This window comes from Arvicanthis niloticus (genome assembly GCF_011762505.2).
Source record: "Arvicanthis niloticus isolate mArvNil1 chromosome Y unlocalized genomic scaffold, mArvNil1.pat.X SUPER_Y_unloc_6, whole genome shotgun sequence".
In the NCBI taxonomy this organism is placed as follows: Eukaryota; Metazoa; Chordata; class Mammalia; order Rodentia; family Muridae; genus Arvicanthis; species Arvicanthis niloticus.
Window position 1 is genome coordinate 19,290 of NW_023045023.1, and position 15,349 is coordinate 34,638.

The following is a 15,349-nucleotide window of genomic DNA, read 5'->3' on the forward strand; positions in this document are numbered from 1 at the left end:
AAAGAATTAAGCCTGTCTTGGGACAAGTTGCTACTTTGTGTTTTGCATGTTTTTTTGTAGCAAATTAGCCAAGAGAGCTTTTGGGGGTGGGGCTTCTTCATAGACAAGTGGCTGTAGATAGGAATTGTGAGAGAACATACTTCATGATCAGCTGTGCCCTTGACACTCTTAAGAATTCTGAGATACTGGAGTATGGAAATGGGCTTTATTAATGAGAGTACTTACACAAATTCTCTCTCCATAAATTTTGAAATAAAGAAGGGCAATCATGAGCCTTGACATCTTGATCTTTCCTCCTACAGAGAAGTCAATTTTCAAGCTTACAAAGAAGGTTGCCCTTGAGTCCTTGGAAGACCATTGGATGCTGCAGCTCTCTCCATTTCCATGGGCCCTTTTCTAACATGGAGGCAGTGTTGGTGAGCCTGGTAAGAACTGGGTCTGGGTGATATATAATCATAAGTGGCTGTGTTTTCCCAGCCTGGGTCAAATGATGACAACCCAATGTCATGAAGAGAGGTGATGACATCAAATAAGCCTGTAGGTGTACGCTGAGGCCGCCCAGGAGGACAGGGTTACAGGAGGTTCTTTAAGTCTTTGGACACCTCTTGGGGGACTTGCCTGAAGTACTCAAATGGCCTTGTCCTTTGACACCTTCTGAGAAATTTTCAAAATCCTTGTTCTCCTTTGCTGGGAAACACTGCTTACTAACAATCACTAAGTCTTTTACTCAACTTGTGTACAATCTGCATGGCATCCACATTGCTTATGCCCCTGTCTTTTCTGGTGTTTTGCAGTCATGTGGCATGCCTTCTTGGAGCCAAAACAATCAGAGATGTCAGGTAAGTGGAATCATCTGTGCTAATGTCTTCCCTTCTCTATAGCTTGTGCCTTTGTGTATTACAGTGTGAGGCTCAGCCAAACTCAAGTGCTTAAGGATAGCTAAACAATAAATCCAAACACGCCAGGAAGATTTTCGATTGTGGGTTAAGTTCTACCATGTAGACATATACATTTACGAGGGTACAGGAATTTTCTTAAAATCTGATTATTCCTAGCCCCATTAATAGGAGCCACCCTTGATGCAATAAGAGGATAACTAACTGCTGAACATGGAATCTGCATCTTCCTTGCTCACCACATGAGCAGTTACAGGATCTCAACAGAGGCTTCCAAGCCTGTTCTCAGGACTCTCTTTAAGATGACATGGGAACCAAGAAACAGAGCCTTGATTACTGAGACAAAAGTAGTCTCTAAAAATCCACCATTGCCAACCACCACATGATGTCTTGACAAGGGAACAAAAGGTCTAGCAAATTTTCCCAAAATCTTCATTCCAGAGGGAATTTACATATGGGTGTTAGTTGAAGTTGTCTGGGTTGCAATGGAAACAATTCCTTCCCAAATTCCTTCAAGTATTGGATTCTCTTCTTGCTAAACTTCACCCCTCAACCATCCTCAAATAAAACTTGCCAGGCATGGATTTTTTCATAGGTCAAGCCTTATCTTGTGGAACCTGACACCACTGGGCTAAATGTCAACTTGCCTCATGTTAGATTCAGGAACTAGGGTCACCTTTTCAGTATCATGGTACTGCAATACATTAAGCCTTAAGACATATGCTTCCATGGCAGAACATTTGTCACTATCCACTCTGCCTCTGACACACTGCGGAATGTAAGAAAATGTGTTTCAAAATGACTTGAGACATTCAGTTTAGACCTTGCAGGTGAATGATCCTTCCCCTCAAGGTAGAATGAGAAACTCACAACTTCCTTCAAACAGACTCTAAAATCTCTGTGAGGTTGTCTGTATACTGTGCTTTTTAAAATAACTTGAGGAGCTCAAGCATAGTGTTGGCAGGTCCAGAGAGTTGAGGTTAAAGGCATATATGCACTGGCTGCTTTTTCTAGATAAAGAATTAAGCCTGTCTTGGGACAAGTTGCTACTTTGTGTTTTCCATGTTTTTTGTAGCAAATTAGCCAAGAGAGCTTTTGGGGGTGGGGCATCTTCATAGACAAGTGGCTGTAGATAGGAATTGTGAGAGAACATACTTCATGATCAGCTGTGCCCTTGACACTCTTAAGAATTCTGAGATACTGGAGTATGGAAATGGGCTTTATTAATGAGAGTACTTACACAAATTCTCTCTCCATAAATTTTGAAATAAAGAAGGGCAATCATGAGCCTTGACATCTTGATCTTTCCTCCTACAGAGAAGTCAATTTTCAAGCTTACAAAGAAGGTTGCCCTTGAGTCCTTGGAAGACCATTGGATGCTGCAGCTCTCTCCATTTCCATGGGCCCTTTTCTAACCTGGAGGCAGTGTTGGTGAGCCTGGTAAGAACTGGGTCTGGGTGATATATAATCATAAGTGGCTGTGTTTTCCCAGCCTGGGTCAATGATGACAACCCAATGTCATGAAGAGAGGTGATGACATCAAAATAAGCCTGTAGGTGTACGCTGAGGCCCGCCCAGGAGGACAGGGTTACAGGAGGTTCTTTAAGTCTTTGGACACCTCTTGGGGGACTTGCCTGAAGTACTCAAATGGCCTTGTCCTTTGACACCTTCTGAGAAATTTTCAAAATCCTTGTTCTCCTTTGCTGGGAAACACTGCTTACTAACAATCACTAAGTCTTTTACTCAAACTTGTGTACAATCTGCATGGCATCCACATTGCTTATGCCCCTGTCTTTTCTGGTGTTTTGCAGTCATGTGGCATGCCTTCTTGGAGCCAAAACAATCAGAGATGTCAGGTAAGTGGAATCATCTGTGCTAATGTCTTCCCTTCTCTATAGCTTGTGCCTTTGTGTATTACAGTGTGAGGCTCAGCCAAACTCAAGTGCTTAAGGATAGCTAAACAATAAATCCAAACACGCCAGAAGATTTTCGATTGTGGGTTAAGTTCTACCATGTAGACATATACATTTACGAGGGTACAGGAATTTTCTTAAAATCTGATTATTCCTAGCCCCATTAATAGGAGCCACCCTTGATGCAATAAGAGGATAACTAACTGCTGAACATGGAATCTGCATCTTCCTTGCTCACCACATGAGCAGTTACAGGATCTCAACAGAGGCTTCCAAGCCTGTTCTCAGGACTCTCTTTAAGATGACATGGGAACCAAGAAACAGAGCCTTGATTACTGAGACAAAAGTAGTCTCTAAAAATCCACCATTGCCAACCACCACATGATGTCTTGACAAGGGAACAAAGGTCTAGCAAATTTTCCCAAAATCTTCATTCCAGAGGGAATTTACATATGGGTGTTAGTTGAAGTTGTCTGGGTTGCAATGGAAACAATTCCTTCCCAAATTCCTTCAAAGTATTGGATTCTCTTCTTGCTAAACTTCACCCCTCAACCATCCTCAAATAAAACTTGCCAGGCATGGATTTTTTCATAGGTCAAGCCTTATCTTGTGGAACCTGACACCACTGGGCTAAATGTCAACTTGCCTCATGTTAGATTCAGGAACTAGGGTCACCTTTTCAGTATCATGGTACTGCAATACATTAAGCCTTAAGACATATGCTTCCATGGCAGAAAATTTGTCACTATCCACTCTGCCTCTGACACACTGCGGAATGTAAGAAAATGTGTTTCAAAATGACTTGAGACATTCAGTTTAGACCTTGCAGGTGAATGATCCTTCCCCTCAAGGTAGAATGAGAAACTCACAACTTCCTTCAAACAGACTCTAAAATCTCTGTGAGGTTGTCTGTATACTGTGCTTTTTAAAATAACTTGAGGAGCTCAAGCATAGTGTTGGCAGGTCCAGAGAGTTGAGGTTAAAGGCATATATGCACTGGCTGCTTTTTCTAGATAAAGAATTAAGCCTGTCTGGGACAAGTTGCTACTTTGTGTTTTGCATGTTTCTTGGAGCAAATTAGCCAAGAGAGCTTTTGGGGGTGGGGCATCTTCATAGACAAGTGGCTGTAGATAGGAATTGTGAGAGAACATACTTCATGATCAGCTGTGCCCTTGACACTCTTAAGAATTCTGAGATACTGGAGTATGGAAATGGGCTTTATTAATGAGAGTACTTACACAAATTCTCTCTCCATAAATTTTGAAATAAAGAAGGGCAATCATGAGCCTTGACATCTTGATCTTTCCTCCTACAGAGAAGTCAATTTTCAAGCTTACAAAGAAGGTTGCCCTTGAGTCCTTGGAAGACCATTGGATGCTGCAGCTCTCTCCATTTCCATGGGCCCTTTTCTAACATGGAGGCAGTGTTGGTGAGCCTGGTAAGAACTGGGTCTGGGTGATATATAATCATAAGTGGCTGTGTTTTCCCAGCCTGGGTCAATGATGACAACCCAATGTCATGAAGAGAGGTGATGACATCAAAATAAGCCTGTAGGTGTACGCTGAGGCCCGCCCAGGAGGACAGGGTTACAGGAGGTTCTTTAAGTCTTTGGACACCTCTTGGGGGACTTGCCTGAAGTACTCAAATGGCCTTGTCCTTTGACACCTTCTGAGAAATTTTCAAAATCCTTGTTCTCCTTTGCTGGGAAACACTGCTTACTAACAATCACTAAGTCTTTTACTCAACTTGTGTACAATCTGCATGGCATCCACATTGCTTATGCCCCTGTCTTTTCTGGTGTTTTGCAGTCATGTGGCATGCCTTCTTGGAGCCAAAACAATCAGAGATGTCAGGTAAGTGGAATCATCTGTGCTAATGTCTTCCCTTCTCTATAGCTTGTGCCTTTGTGTATTACAGTGTGAGGCTCAGCCAAACTCAAGTGCTTAAGGATAGCTAAACAATAAATCCAAACACGCCAGAAGATTTTCGATTGTGGGTTAAGTTCTACCATGTAGACATATACATTTACGAGGGTACAGGAATTTTCTTAAAATCTGATTATTCCTAGCCCCATTAATAGGAGCCACCCTTGATGCAATAAGAGGATAACTAACTGCTGAACATGGAATCTGCATCTTCCTTGCTCACCACATGAGCAGTTACAGGATCTCAACAGAGGCTTCCAAACCTGTTCTCAGGACTCTCTTTAAGATGACATGGGAACCAAGAAACAGAGCCTTGATTACTGAGACAAAAGTAGTCTCTAAAAATCCACCATTGCCAACCACCACATGATGTCTTGACAAGGGAACAAAGGTCTAGCAAATTTTCCCAAAATCTTCATTCCAGAGGGAATTTACATATGGGTGTTAGTTGAAGTTGTCTGGGTTGCAATGGAAACAATTCCTTCCCAAATTCCTTCAAAGTATTGGATTCTCTTCTTGCTAAACTTCACCCCTCAACCATCCTCAAATAAAACTTGCCAGGCATGGATTTTTTTCATAGGTCAAGCCTTATCTTGTGGAACCTGACACCACTGGGCTAAATGTCAACTTGCCTCATGTTAGATTCAGGAACTAGGGTCACCTTTTCAGTATCATGGTACTGCAATACATTAAGCCTTAAGACATATGCTTCCATGGCAGAACATTTGTCACTATCCACTCTGCCTCTGACACACTGCGGAATGTAAGAAAATGTGTTTCAAAATGACTTGAGACATTCAGTTTAGACCTTGCAGGTGAATGATCCTTCCCCTCAAGGTAGAATGAGAAACTCACAACTTCCTTCAAACAGACTCTAAAATCTCTGTGAGGTTGTCTGTATACTGTGCTTTTTAAAATAACTTGAGGAGCTCAAGCAATAGTGTTGGCAGGTCCAGAGAGTTGAGGTTAAAGGCATATATGCACTGGCTGCTTTTTCTAGATAAAGAATTAAGCCTGTCTTGGGACAAGTTGCTACTTTGTGTTTTGCATGTTTCTTGGAGCAAATTAGCCAAGAGAGCTTTTGGGGGTGGGGCATCTTCATAGACAAGTGGCTGTAGATAGGAATTGTGAGAGAACATACTTCATGATCAGCTGTGCCCTTGACACTCTTAAGAATTCTGAGATACTGGAGTATGGAAATGGGCTTTATTAATGAGAGTACTTACACAAATTCTCTCTCCATAAATTTTGAAATAAAGAAGGGCAATCATGAGCCTTGACATCTTGATCTTTCCTCCTACAGAGAAGTCAATTTTCAAGCTTACAAAGAAGGTTGCCCTTGAGTCCTTGGAAGACCATTGGATGCTGCAGCTCTCTCCATTTCCATGGGCCCTTTTCTAACATGGAGGCAGTGTTGGTGAGCCTGGTAAGAACTGGGTCTGGGTGATATATAATCATAAGTGGCTGTGTTTTCCCAGCCTGGGTCAATGATGACAACCCAATGTCATGAAGAGAGGTGATGACATCAAAATAAGCCTGTAGGTGTACGCTGAGGCCCGCCCAGGAGGACAGGGTTACAGGAGGTTCTTTAAGTCTTTGGACACCTCTTGGGGGACTTGCCTGAAGTACTCAAATGGCCTTGTCCTTTGACACCTTCTGAGAAATTTTCAAAATCCTTGTTCTCCTTTGCTGGGAAACACTGCTTACTAACAATCACTAAGTCTTTTACTCAACTTGTGTACAATCTGCATGGCATCCACATTGCTTATGCCCCTGTCTTTTCTGGTGTTTTGCAGTCATGTGGCATGCCTTCTTGGAGCCAAAACAATCAGAGATGTCAGGTAAGTGGAATCATCTGTGCTAATGTCTTCCCTTCTCTATAGCTTGTGCCTTTGTGTATTACAGTGTGAGGCTCAGCCAAACTCAAGTGCTTAAGGATAGCTAAACAATAAATCCAAACACGCCAGAAGATTTTCGATTGTGGGTTAAGTTCTACCATGTAGACATATACATTTACGAGGGTACAGGAATTTTCTTAAAATCTGATTATTCCTAGCCCCATTAATAGGAGCCACCCTTGATGCAATAAGAGGATAACTAACTGCTGAACATGGAATCTGCATCTTCCTTGCTCACCACATGAGCAGTTACAGGATCTCAACAGAGGCTTCCAAGCCTGTTCTCAGGACTCTCTTTAAGATGACATGGGAACCAAGAAACAGAGCCTTGATTACTGAGACAAAAGTAGTCTCTAAAAATCCACCATTGCCAACCACCACATGATGTCTTGACAAGGGAACAAAGGTCTAGCAAATTTTCCCAAAATCTTCATTCCAGAGGGAATTTACATATGGGTGTTAGTTGAAGTTGTCTGGGTTGCAATGGAAACAATTCCTTCCCAAATTCCTTCAAAGTATTGGATTCTCTTCTTGCTAAACTTCACCCCTCAACCATCCTCAAATAAAACTTGCCAGGCATGGATTTTTTCATAGGTCAAGCCTTATCTTGTGGAACCTGACACCACTGGGCTAAATGTCAACTTGCCTCATGTTAGATTCAGGAACTAGGGTCACCTTTTCAGTATCATGGTACTGCAATACATTAAGCCTTAAGACATATGCTTCCATGGCAGAACATTTGTCACTATCCACTCTGCCTCTGACACACTGCGGAATGTAAGAAAATGTGTTTCAAAATGACTTGAGACATTCAGTTTAGACCTTGCAGGTGAATGATCCTTCCCCTCAAGGTAGAATGAGAAACTCACAACTTCCTTCAAACAGACTCTAAAATCTCTGTGAGGTTGTCTGTATACTGTGCTTTTTAAAATAACTTGAGGAGCTCAAGCAAAGTGTTGGCAGGTCCAGAGAGTTGAGGTTAAAGGCATATATGCACTGGCTGCTTTTTCTAGATAAAGAATTAAGCCTGTCTTGGGACAAGTTGCTACTTTGTGTTTTGCATGTTTCTTGGAGCAAATTAGCCAAGAGAGCTTTTGGGGGTGGGGCATCTTCATAGACAAGTGGCTGTAGATAGGAATTGTGAGAGAACATACTTCATGATCAGCTGTGCCCTTGACACTCTTAAGAATTCTGAGATACTGGAGTATGGAAATGGGCTTTATTAATGAGAGTACTTACACAAATTCTCTCTCCATAAATTTTGAAATAAAGAAGGGCAATCATGAGCCTTGACATCTTGATCTTTCCTCCTACAGAGAAGTCAATTTTCAAACTTACAAAGAAGGTTGCCCTTGAGTCCTTGGAAGACCATTGGATGCTGCAGCTCTCTCCATTTCCATGGGCCCTTTTCTAACATGGAGGCAGTGTTGGTGAGCCTGGTAAGGAACTGGGTCTGGGTGATATATAATCATAAGTGGCTGTGTTTTCCCAGCCTGGGTCAATGATGACAACCCAATGTCATGAAGAGAGGTGATGACATCAAAATAAGCCTGTAGGTGTACGCTGAGGCCCTGCCCAGGAGGACAGGGTTACAGGAGGTTCTTTAAGTCTTTGGACACCTCTTGGGGACTTGCCTGAAGTACTCAAATGGCCTTGTCCTTTGACACCTTCTGAGAAATTTTCAAAATCCTTGTTCTCCTTTGCTGGGAAACACTGCTTACTAACAATCACTAAGTCTTTTACTCAACTTGTGTACAATCTGCATGGCATCCACATTGCTTATGCCCCTGTCTTTTCTGGTGTTTTGCAGTCATGTGGCATGCCTTCTTGGAGCCAAAACAATCAGAGATGTCAGGTAAGTGGAATCATCTGTGCTAATGTCTTCCCTTCTCTATAGCTTGTGCCTTTGTGTATTACAGTGTGAGGCTCAGCCAAACTCAAGTGCTTAAGGATAGCTAAACAATAAATCCAAACACGCCAGGAGATTTTCGATTGTGGGTTAAGTTCTACCATGTAGACATATACATTTACGAGGGTACAGGAATTTTCTTAAAATCTGATTATTCCTAGCCCCATTAATAGGAGCCACCCTTGATGCAATAAGAGGATAACTAACTGCTGAACATGGAATCTGCATCTTCCTTGCTCACCACATGAGCAGTTACAGGATCTCAAGAGAGGCTTCCAAGCCTGTTCTCAGGACTCTCTTTAAGATGACATGGGAACCAAGAAACAGAGCCTTGATTACTGAGACAAAAGTAGTCTCTAAAAATCCACCATTGCCAACCACCACATGATGTCTTGACAAGGGAACAAAGGTCTAGCAAATTTTCCCAAAATCTTCATTCCAGAGGGAATTTACATATGGGTGTTAGTTGAAGTTGTCTGGGTTGCAATGGAAACAATTCCTTCCCAAATTCCTTCAAAGTATTGGATTCTCTTCTTGCTAAACTTCACCCCTCAACCATCCTCAAATAAAACTTGCCAGGCATGGATTTTTTCATAGGTCAAGCCTTATCTTGTGGAACCTGACACCACTGGGCTAAATGTCAACTTGCCTCATGTTAGATTCAGGAACTAGGGTCACCTTTTCAGTATCATGGTACTGCAATACATTAAGCCTTAAGACATATGCTTCCATGGCAGAACATTTGTCACTATCCACTCTGCCTCTGACACACTGCGGAATGTAAGAAAATGTGTTTCAAAATGACTTGAGACATTCAGTTTAGACCTTGCAGGTGAATGATCCTTCCCCTCAAGGTAGAATGAGAAACTCACAACTTCCTTCAAACAGACTCTAAAATCTCTGTGAGGTTGTCTGTATACTGTGCTTTTTAAAATAACTTGAGGAGCTCAAGCATAGTGTTGGCAGGTCCAGAGAGTTGAGGTTAAAGGCATATATGCACTGGCTGCTTTTTCTAGATAAAGAATTAAGCCTGTCTTGGGACAAGTTGCTACTTTGTGTTTTGCATGTTTCTTGGAGCAAATTAGCCAAGAGAGCTTTTGGGGGTGGGGCATCTTCATAGACAAGTGGCTGTAGATAGGAATTGTGAGAGAACATACTTCATGATCAGCTGTGCCCTTGACACTCTTAAGAATTCTGAGATACTGGAGTATGGAAATGGGCTTTATTAATGAGAGTACTTACACAAATTCTCTCTCCATAAATTTTGAAATAAAGAAGGGCAATCATGAGCCTTGACATCTTGATCTTTCCTCCTACAGAGAAGTCAATTTTCAAGCTTACAAAGAAGGTTGCCCTTGAGTCCTTGGAAGACCATTGGATGCTGCAGCTCTCTCCATTTCCATGGGCCCTTTTCTAACCTGGAGGCAGTGTTGGTGAGCCTGGTAAGAACTGGGTCTGGGTGATATATAATCATAAGTGGCTGTGTTTTCCCAGCCTGGGTCAATGATGACAACCCAATGTCATGAAGAGAGGTGATGACATCAAAATAAGCCTGTAGGTGTACGCTGAGGCCCGCCCAGGAGGACAGGGTTACAGGAGGTTCTTTAAGTCTTTGGACACCTCTTGGGGGACTTGCCTGAAGTACTCAAATGGCCTTGTCCTTTGACACCTTCTGAGAAATTTTCAAAATCCTTGTTCTCCTTTGCTGGGAAACACTGCTTACTAACAATCACTAAGTCTTTTACTCAACTTGTGTACAATCTGCATGGCATCCACATTGCTTATGCCCCTGTCTTTTCTGGTGTTTTGCAGTCATGTGGCATGCCTTCTTGGAGCCAAAACAATCAGAGATGTCAGGTAAGTGGAATCATCTGTGCTAATGTCTTCCCTTCTCTATAGCTTGTGCCTTTGTGTATTACAGTGTGAGGCTCAGCCAAACTCAAGTGCTTAAGGATAGCTAAACAATAAATCCAAACACGCCAGAAGATTTTCGATTGTGGGTTAAGTTCTACCATGTAGACATATACATTTACGAGGGTACAGGAATTTTCTTAAAATCTGATTATTCCTAGCCCCATTAATAGGAGCCACCCTTGATGCAATAAGAGGATAACTAACTGCTGAACATGGAATCTGCATCTTCCTTGCTCACCACATGAGCAGTTACAGGATCTCAACAGAGGCTTCCAAGCCTGTTCTCAGGACTCTCTTTAAGATGTCATGGGAACCAAGAAACAGAGCCTTGATTACTGAGACAAAAGTAGTCTCTAAAAATCCACCATTGCCAACCACCACATGATGTCTTGACAAGGGAACAAAGGTCTAGCAAATTTTCCCAAAATCTTCATTCCAGAGGGAATTTACATATGGGTGTTAGTTGAAGTTGTCTGGGTTGCAATGGAAACAATTCCTTCCCAAATTCCTTCAAAGTATTGGATTCTCTTCTTGCTAAACTTCACCCCTCAACCATCCTCAAATAAAACTTGCCAGGCATGGATTTTTTCATAGGTCAAGCCTTATCTTGTGGAACCTGACACCACTGGGCTAAATGTCAACTTGCCTCATGTTAGATTCAGGAACTAGGGTCACCTTTTCAGTATCATGGTACTGCAATACATTAAGCCTTAAGACATATGCTTCCATGGCAGAACATTTGTCACTATCCACTCTGCCTCTGACACACTGCAGAATGTAAGAAAATGTGTTTCAAAATGACTTGAGACATTCAGTTTAGACCTTGCAGGTGAATGATCCTTCCCCTCAAGGTAGAATGAGAAACTCACAACTTCCTTCAAACAGACTCTAAAATCTCTGTGAGGTTGTCTGTATACTGTGCTTTTTAAAATAACTTGAGGAGCTCGAGCAAAGTGTTGGCACGTCCAGAGTGTTGAGGTTAAAGGCATGTATGCACTGGCTGCTTTTTCTAGATAAAGAATTAAGCCTGTCTTGGGACAAGTTGCTACTTTGTGTTTTCCATGTTTTTGTAGCAAATTAGCCAAGAGAGCTTTTGGGGGTGGAGCTTCTTCATAGACAAGTGGCTGTAGATAGGAATTGTGAGAGAACATACTTCATGATCAGCTGTGCCCTTGACACTCTTAAGAATTCTGAGATACTGGAGTATGGAAATGGGCTTTATCAATGAGAGTACTTACACAAATTCTCTCTCCATAAATTTTGAAATAAAGAAGGGCAATCATGAGCCTTGACATCTTGATCTTTCCTCCTACAGAGAAGTCAATTTTCAAACTTACAAAGAAGGTTGCCCTTGAGTCCTTGGAAGACCATTGGATGCTGCAGCTCTCTCCATTTCCATGGGCCCTTTTCTAACATGGAGGCAGTGTTGGTGAGCCTGGTAAGAACTGGGTCTGGGTGATATATAATCATAAGTGGCTGTGTTTTCCCAGCCTGGGTCAATGATGACAACCTAATGTCATGAAGAGAGGTGATGACATCAAAATAAGCCTGTAGGTGTACGCTGAGGCCTGCCCAGGAGGACAGGGTTACAGGAGGTTCTTTAAGTCTTTGGACACCTCTTGGGGGACTTGCCTGAAGTACTCAAATGGCCTTGTCCTTTGACACCTTCTGAGAAATTTCAAAATCCTTGTTCTCCTTTGCTGGGAAACACTGCTTACTAACAATCACTAAGTCTTTTACTCAACTTGTGTACAATCTGCATGGCATCCACATTGCTTATGCCCCTGTCTTTTCTGGTGTTTTGCAGTCATGTGGCATGCCTTCTTGGAGCCAAAACAATCAGAGATGTCAGGTAAGTGGAATCATCTGTGCTAATGTCTTCCCTTCTCTATAGCTTGTGCCTTTGTGTATTACAGTGTGAGGCTCAGCCAAACTCAAGTGCTTAAGGATAGCTAAACAATAAATCCAAACACGCCAGAAGATTTTCGATTGTGGGTTAAGTTCTACCATGTAGACATATACATTTACGAGGGTACAGGAATTTTCTTAAATCTGATTATTCCTAGCCCCATTAATAGGAGCCACCCTTGATGCAATAAGAGGATAACTAACTGCTGAACATGGAATCTGCATCTTCCTTGCTCACCACATGAGCAGTTACAGGATCTCAACAGAGGCTTCCAAACCTGTTCTCAGGACTCTCTTTAAGATGACATGGGAACCAAGAAACAGAGCCTTGATTACTGAGACAAAAGTAGTCTATAAAAATCCACCATTGCCAACCACCACATGATGTCTTGACAAGGGAACAAAGGTCTAGCAAATTTTCCCAAAATCTTCATTCCAGAGGGAATTTACATATGGGTGTTAGTTGAAGTTGTCTGGGTTGCAATGGAAACAATTCCTTCCCAAATTCCTTCAAAGTATTGGATTCTCTTCTTGCTAAACTTCACCCCTCAACCATCCTCAAATAAAACTTGCCAGGCATGGATTTTTTCATAGGTCAAGCCTTATCTTGTGGAACCTGACACCACTGGGCTAAATGTCAACTTGCCTCATGTTAGATTCAGGAACTAGGGTCACCTTTTCAGTATCATGGTACTGCAATACATTAAGCCTTAAGACATATGCTTCCATGGCAGAACATTTGTCACTATCCACTCTGCCTCTGACACACTGCGGAATGTAAGAAAATGTGTTTCAAAATGACTTGAGACATTCAGTTTAGAACTTGCAGGTGAATGATCCTTCCCCTCAAGGTAGAATGAGAAACTCACAACTTCCTTCAAACAGACTCTAAAATCTCTGTGAGGTTGTCTGTATACTGTGCTTTTTAAAATAACTTGAGGAGCTCAAGCAAAGTGTTGGCAGGTCCAGAGAGTTGAGGTTAAAGGCATATATGCACTGGCTGCTTTTTCTAGATAAAGAATTAAGCCTGTCTTGGGACAAGTTGCTACTTTGTGTTTTGCATGTTTCTTGGAGCAAATTAGCCAAGAGAGCTTTTGGGGGTGGGGCATCTTCATAGACAAGTGGCTGTAGATAGGAATTGTGAGAGAACATACTTCATGATCAGCTGTGCCCTTGACACTCTTAAGAATTCTGAGATACTGGAGTATGGAAATGGGCTTTATTAATGAGAGTACTTACACAAATTCTCTCTCCATAAATTTTGAAATAAAGAAGGGCAATCATGAGCCTTGACATCTTGATCTTTCCTCCTACAGAGAAGTCAATTTTCAAGCTTACAAAGAAGGTTGCCCTTGAGTCCTTGGAAGACCATTGGATGCTGCAGCTCTCTCCATTTCCATGGGCCCTTTTCTAACATGGAGGCAGTGTTGGTGAGCCTGGTAAGAACTGGGTCTGGGTGATATATAATCATAAGTGGCTGTGTTTTCCCAGCCTGGGTCAATGATGACAACCTAATGTCATGAAGAGAGGTGATGACATCAAAATAAGCCTGTAGGTGTACGCTGAGGCCTGCCCAGGAGGACAGGGTTACAGGAGGTTCTTTAAGTCTTTGGACACCTCTTGGGGGACTTGCCTGAAGTACTCAAATGGCCTTGTCCTTTGACACCTTCTGAGAAATTTTCAAAATCCTTGTTCTCCTTTGCTGGGAAACACTGTTTACTAACAATCACTAAGTCTTTTACTCAACTTGTGTACAATCTGCATGGCATCCACATTGCTTATGCCCCTGTCTTTTCTGGTGTTTTGCAGTCATGTGGCATGCCTTCTTGGAGCCAAAACAATCAGAGATGTCAGGTAAGTGGAATCATCTGTGCTAATGTCTTCCCTTCTCTATAGCTTGTGCCTTTGTGTATTACAGTGTGAGGCTCAGCCAAACTCAAGTGCTTAAGGATAGCTAAACAATAAATCCAAACACGCCAGAAGATTTTCGATTGTGGGTTAAGTTCTACCATGTAGACATATACATTTACGAGGGTACAGGAATTTTCTTAAAATCTGATTATTCCTAGCCCCATTAATAGGAGCCACCCTTGATGCAATAAGAGGATAACTAACTGCTGAACATGGAATCTGCATCTTCCTTGCTCACCACATGAGCAGTTACATGATCTCAACAGAGGCTTCCAAGCCTGTTCTCAGGACTCTCTTTAAGATGACATGGGAACCAAGAAACAGAGCCTTGATTACTGAGACAAAAGTAGTCTATAAAAATCCACCATTGCCAACCACCACATGATGTCTTGACAAGGGAACAAAGGTCTAGCAAATTTTCCCAAAATCTTCATTCCAGAGGGAATTTACATATGGGTGTTAGTTGAAGTTGTCTGGGTTGCAATGGAAACAATTCCTTCCCAAATTCCTTCAAAGTATTGGATTCTCTTCTTGCTAAACTTCACCCCTCAACCATCCTCAAATAAAACTTGCCAGGCATGGATTTTTTCATAGGTCAAGCCTTATCTTGTGGAACCTGACACCACTGGGCTAAATGTCAACTTGCCTCATGTTAGATTCAGGAACTAGGGTCACCTTTTCAGTATCATGGTACTGCAATACATTAAGCCTTAAGACATATGCTTCCATGGCAGAAAATTTGTCACTATCCACTCTGCCTCTGACACACTGCGGAATGTAAGAAAATGTGTTTCAAAATGACTTGAGACATTCAGTTTAGACCTTGCAGGTGAATGATCCTCCCCTCAAGGTAGAATGAGAAACTCACAACTTCCTTCAAACAGACTCTAAAATCTCTGTGAGGTTGTCTGTATACTGTGCTTTTTAAAATAACTTGAGGAGCTCAAGCAAAGTGTTGGCAGGTCCAGAGAGTTGAGGTTAAAGGCATATATGTACTGGCTGCTTTTTCTAGATAAAGAATTAAGCCTGTCTTGGGACAAGTTGCTACTTTGTGTTTTGCATGTTTCTTGGAGCA

At 42.0% G+C, this 15,349-nt stretch overlaps 8 non-coding genes across 8 annotated transcripts; all 8 read left to right on the plus strand.

The window, feature by feature from the left end:
- The first annotated feature begins 480 nt into the window (after positions 1-480).
- LOC117701385 (small nucleolar RNA SNORD115) lies at positions 481-557 on the plus strand. The gene has a single exon (XR_004605723.1). It is a non-coding gene; the product is annotated as a small nucleolar RNA SNORD115 (small nucleolar RNA).
- Positions 558-2,391: 1,834 nt separating this feature from the next.
- On the plus strand, positions 2,392-2,468 carry LOC117701355 (small nucleolar RNA SNORD115). The gene has a single exon (XR_004605694.1). It is a non-coding gene; the product is annotated as a small nucleolar RNA SNORD115 (small nucleolar RNA).
- Positions 2,469-4,302: 1,834 nt separating this feature from the next.
- Positions 4,303-4,379, plus strand: LOC117701356 (small nucleolar RNA SNORD115). The gene has a single exon (XR_004605695.1). It is a non-coding gene; the product is annotated as a small nucleolar RNA SNORD115 (small nucleolar RNA).
- Positions 4,380-6,215: 1,836 nt separating this feature from the next.
- LOC117701358 (small nucleolar RNA SNORD115) lies at positions 6,216-6,292 on the plus strand. Its single transcript, XR_004605696.1, has one exon. It is a non-coding gene; the product is annotated as a small nucleolar RNA SNORD115 (small nucleolar RNA).
- Positions 6,293-8,127: 1,835 nt separating this feature from the next.
- LOC117701360 (small nucleolar RNA SNORD115) lies at positions 8,128-8,204 on the plus strand. The gene has a single exon (XR_004605698.1). It is a non-coding gene; the product is annotated as a small nucleolar RNA SNORD115 (small nucleolar RNA).
- Positions 8,205-10,038: 1,834 nt separating this feature from the next.
- Positions 10,039-10,115, plus strand: LOC117701361 (small nucleolar RNA SNORD115). The gene has a single exon (XR_004605699.1). It is a non-coding gene; the product is annotated as a small nucleolar RNA SNORD115 (small nucleolar RNA).
- Positions 10,116-11,948: 1,833 nt separating this feature from the next.
- On the plus strand, positions 11,949-12,025 carry LOC117701373 (small nucleolar RNA SNORD115). The gene has a single exon (XR_004605712.1). It is a non-coding gene; the product is annotated as a small nucleolar RNA SNORD115 (small nucleolar RNA).
- A 1,832-nt stretch (positions 12,026-13,857) lies between these two features.
- On the plus strand, positions 13,858-13,934 carry LOC117701374 (small nucleolar RNA SNORD115). The gene has a single exon (XR_004605713.1). It is a non-coding gene; the product is annotated as a small nucleolar RNA SNORD115 (small nucleolar RNA).
- Positions 13,935-15,349: the final 1,415 nt, after the last annotated feature.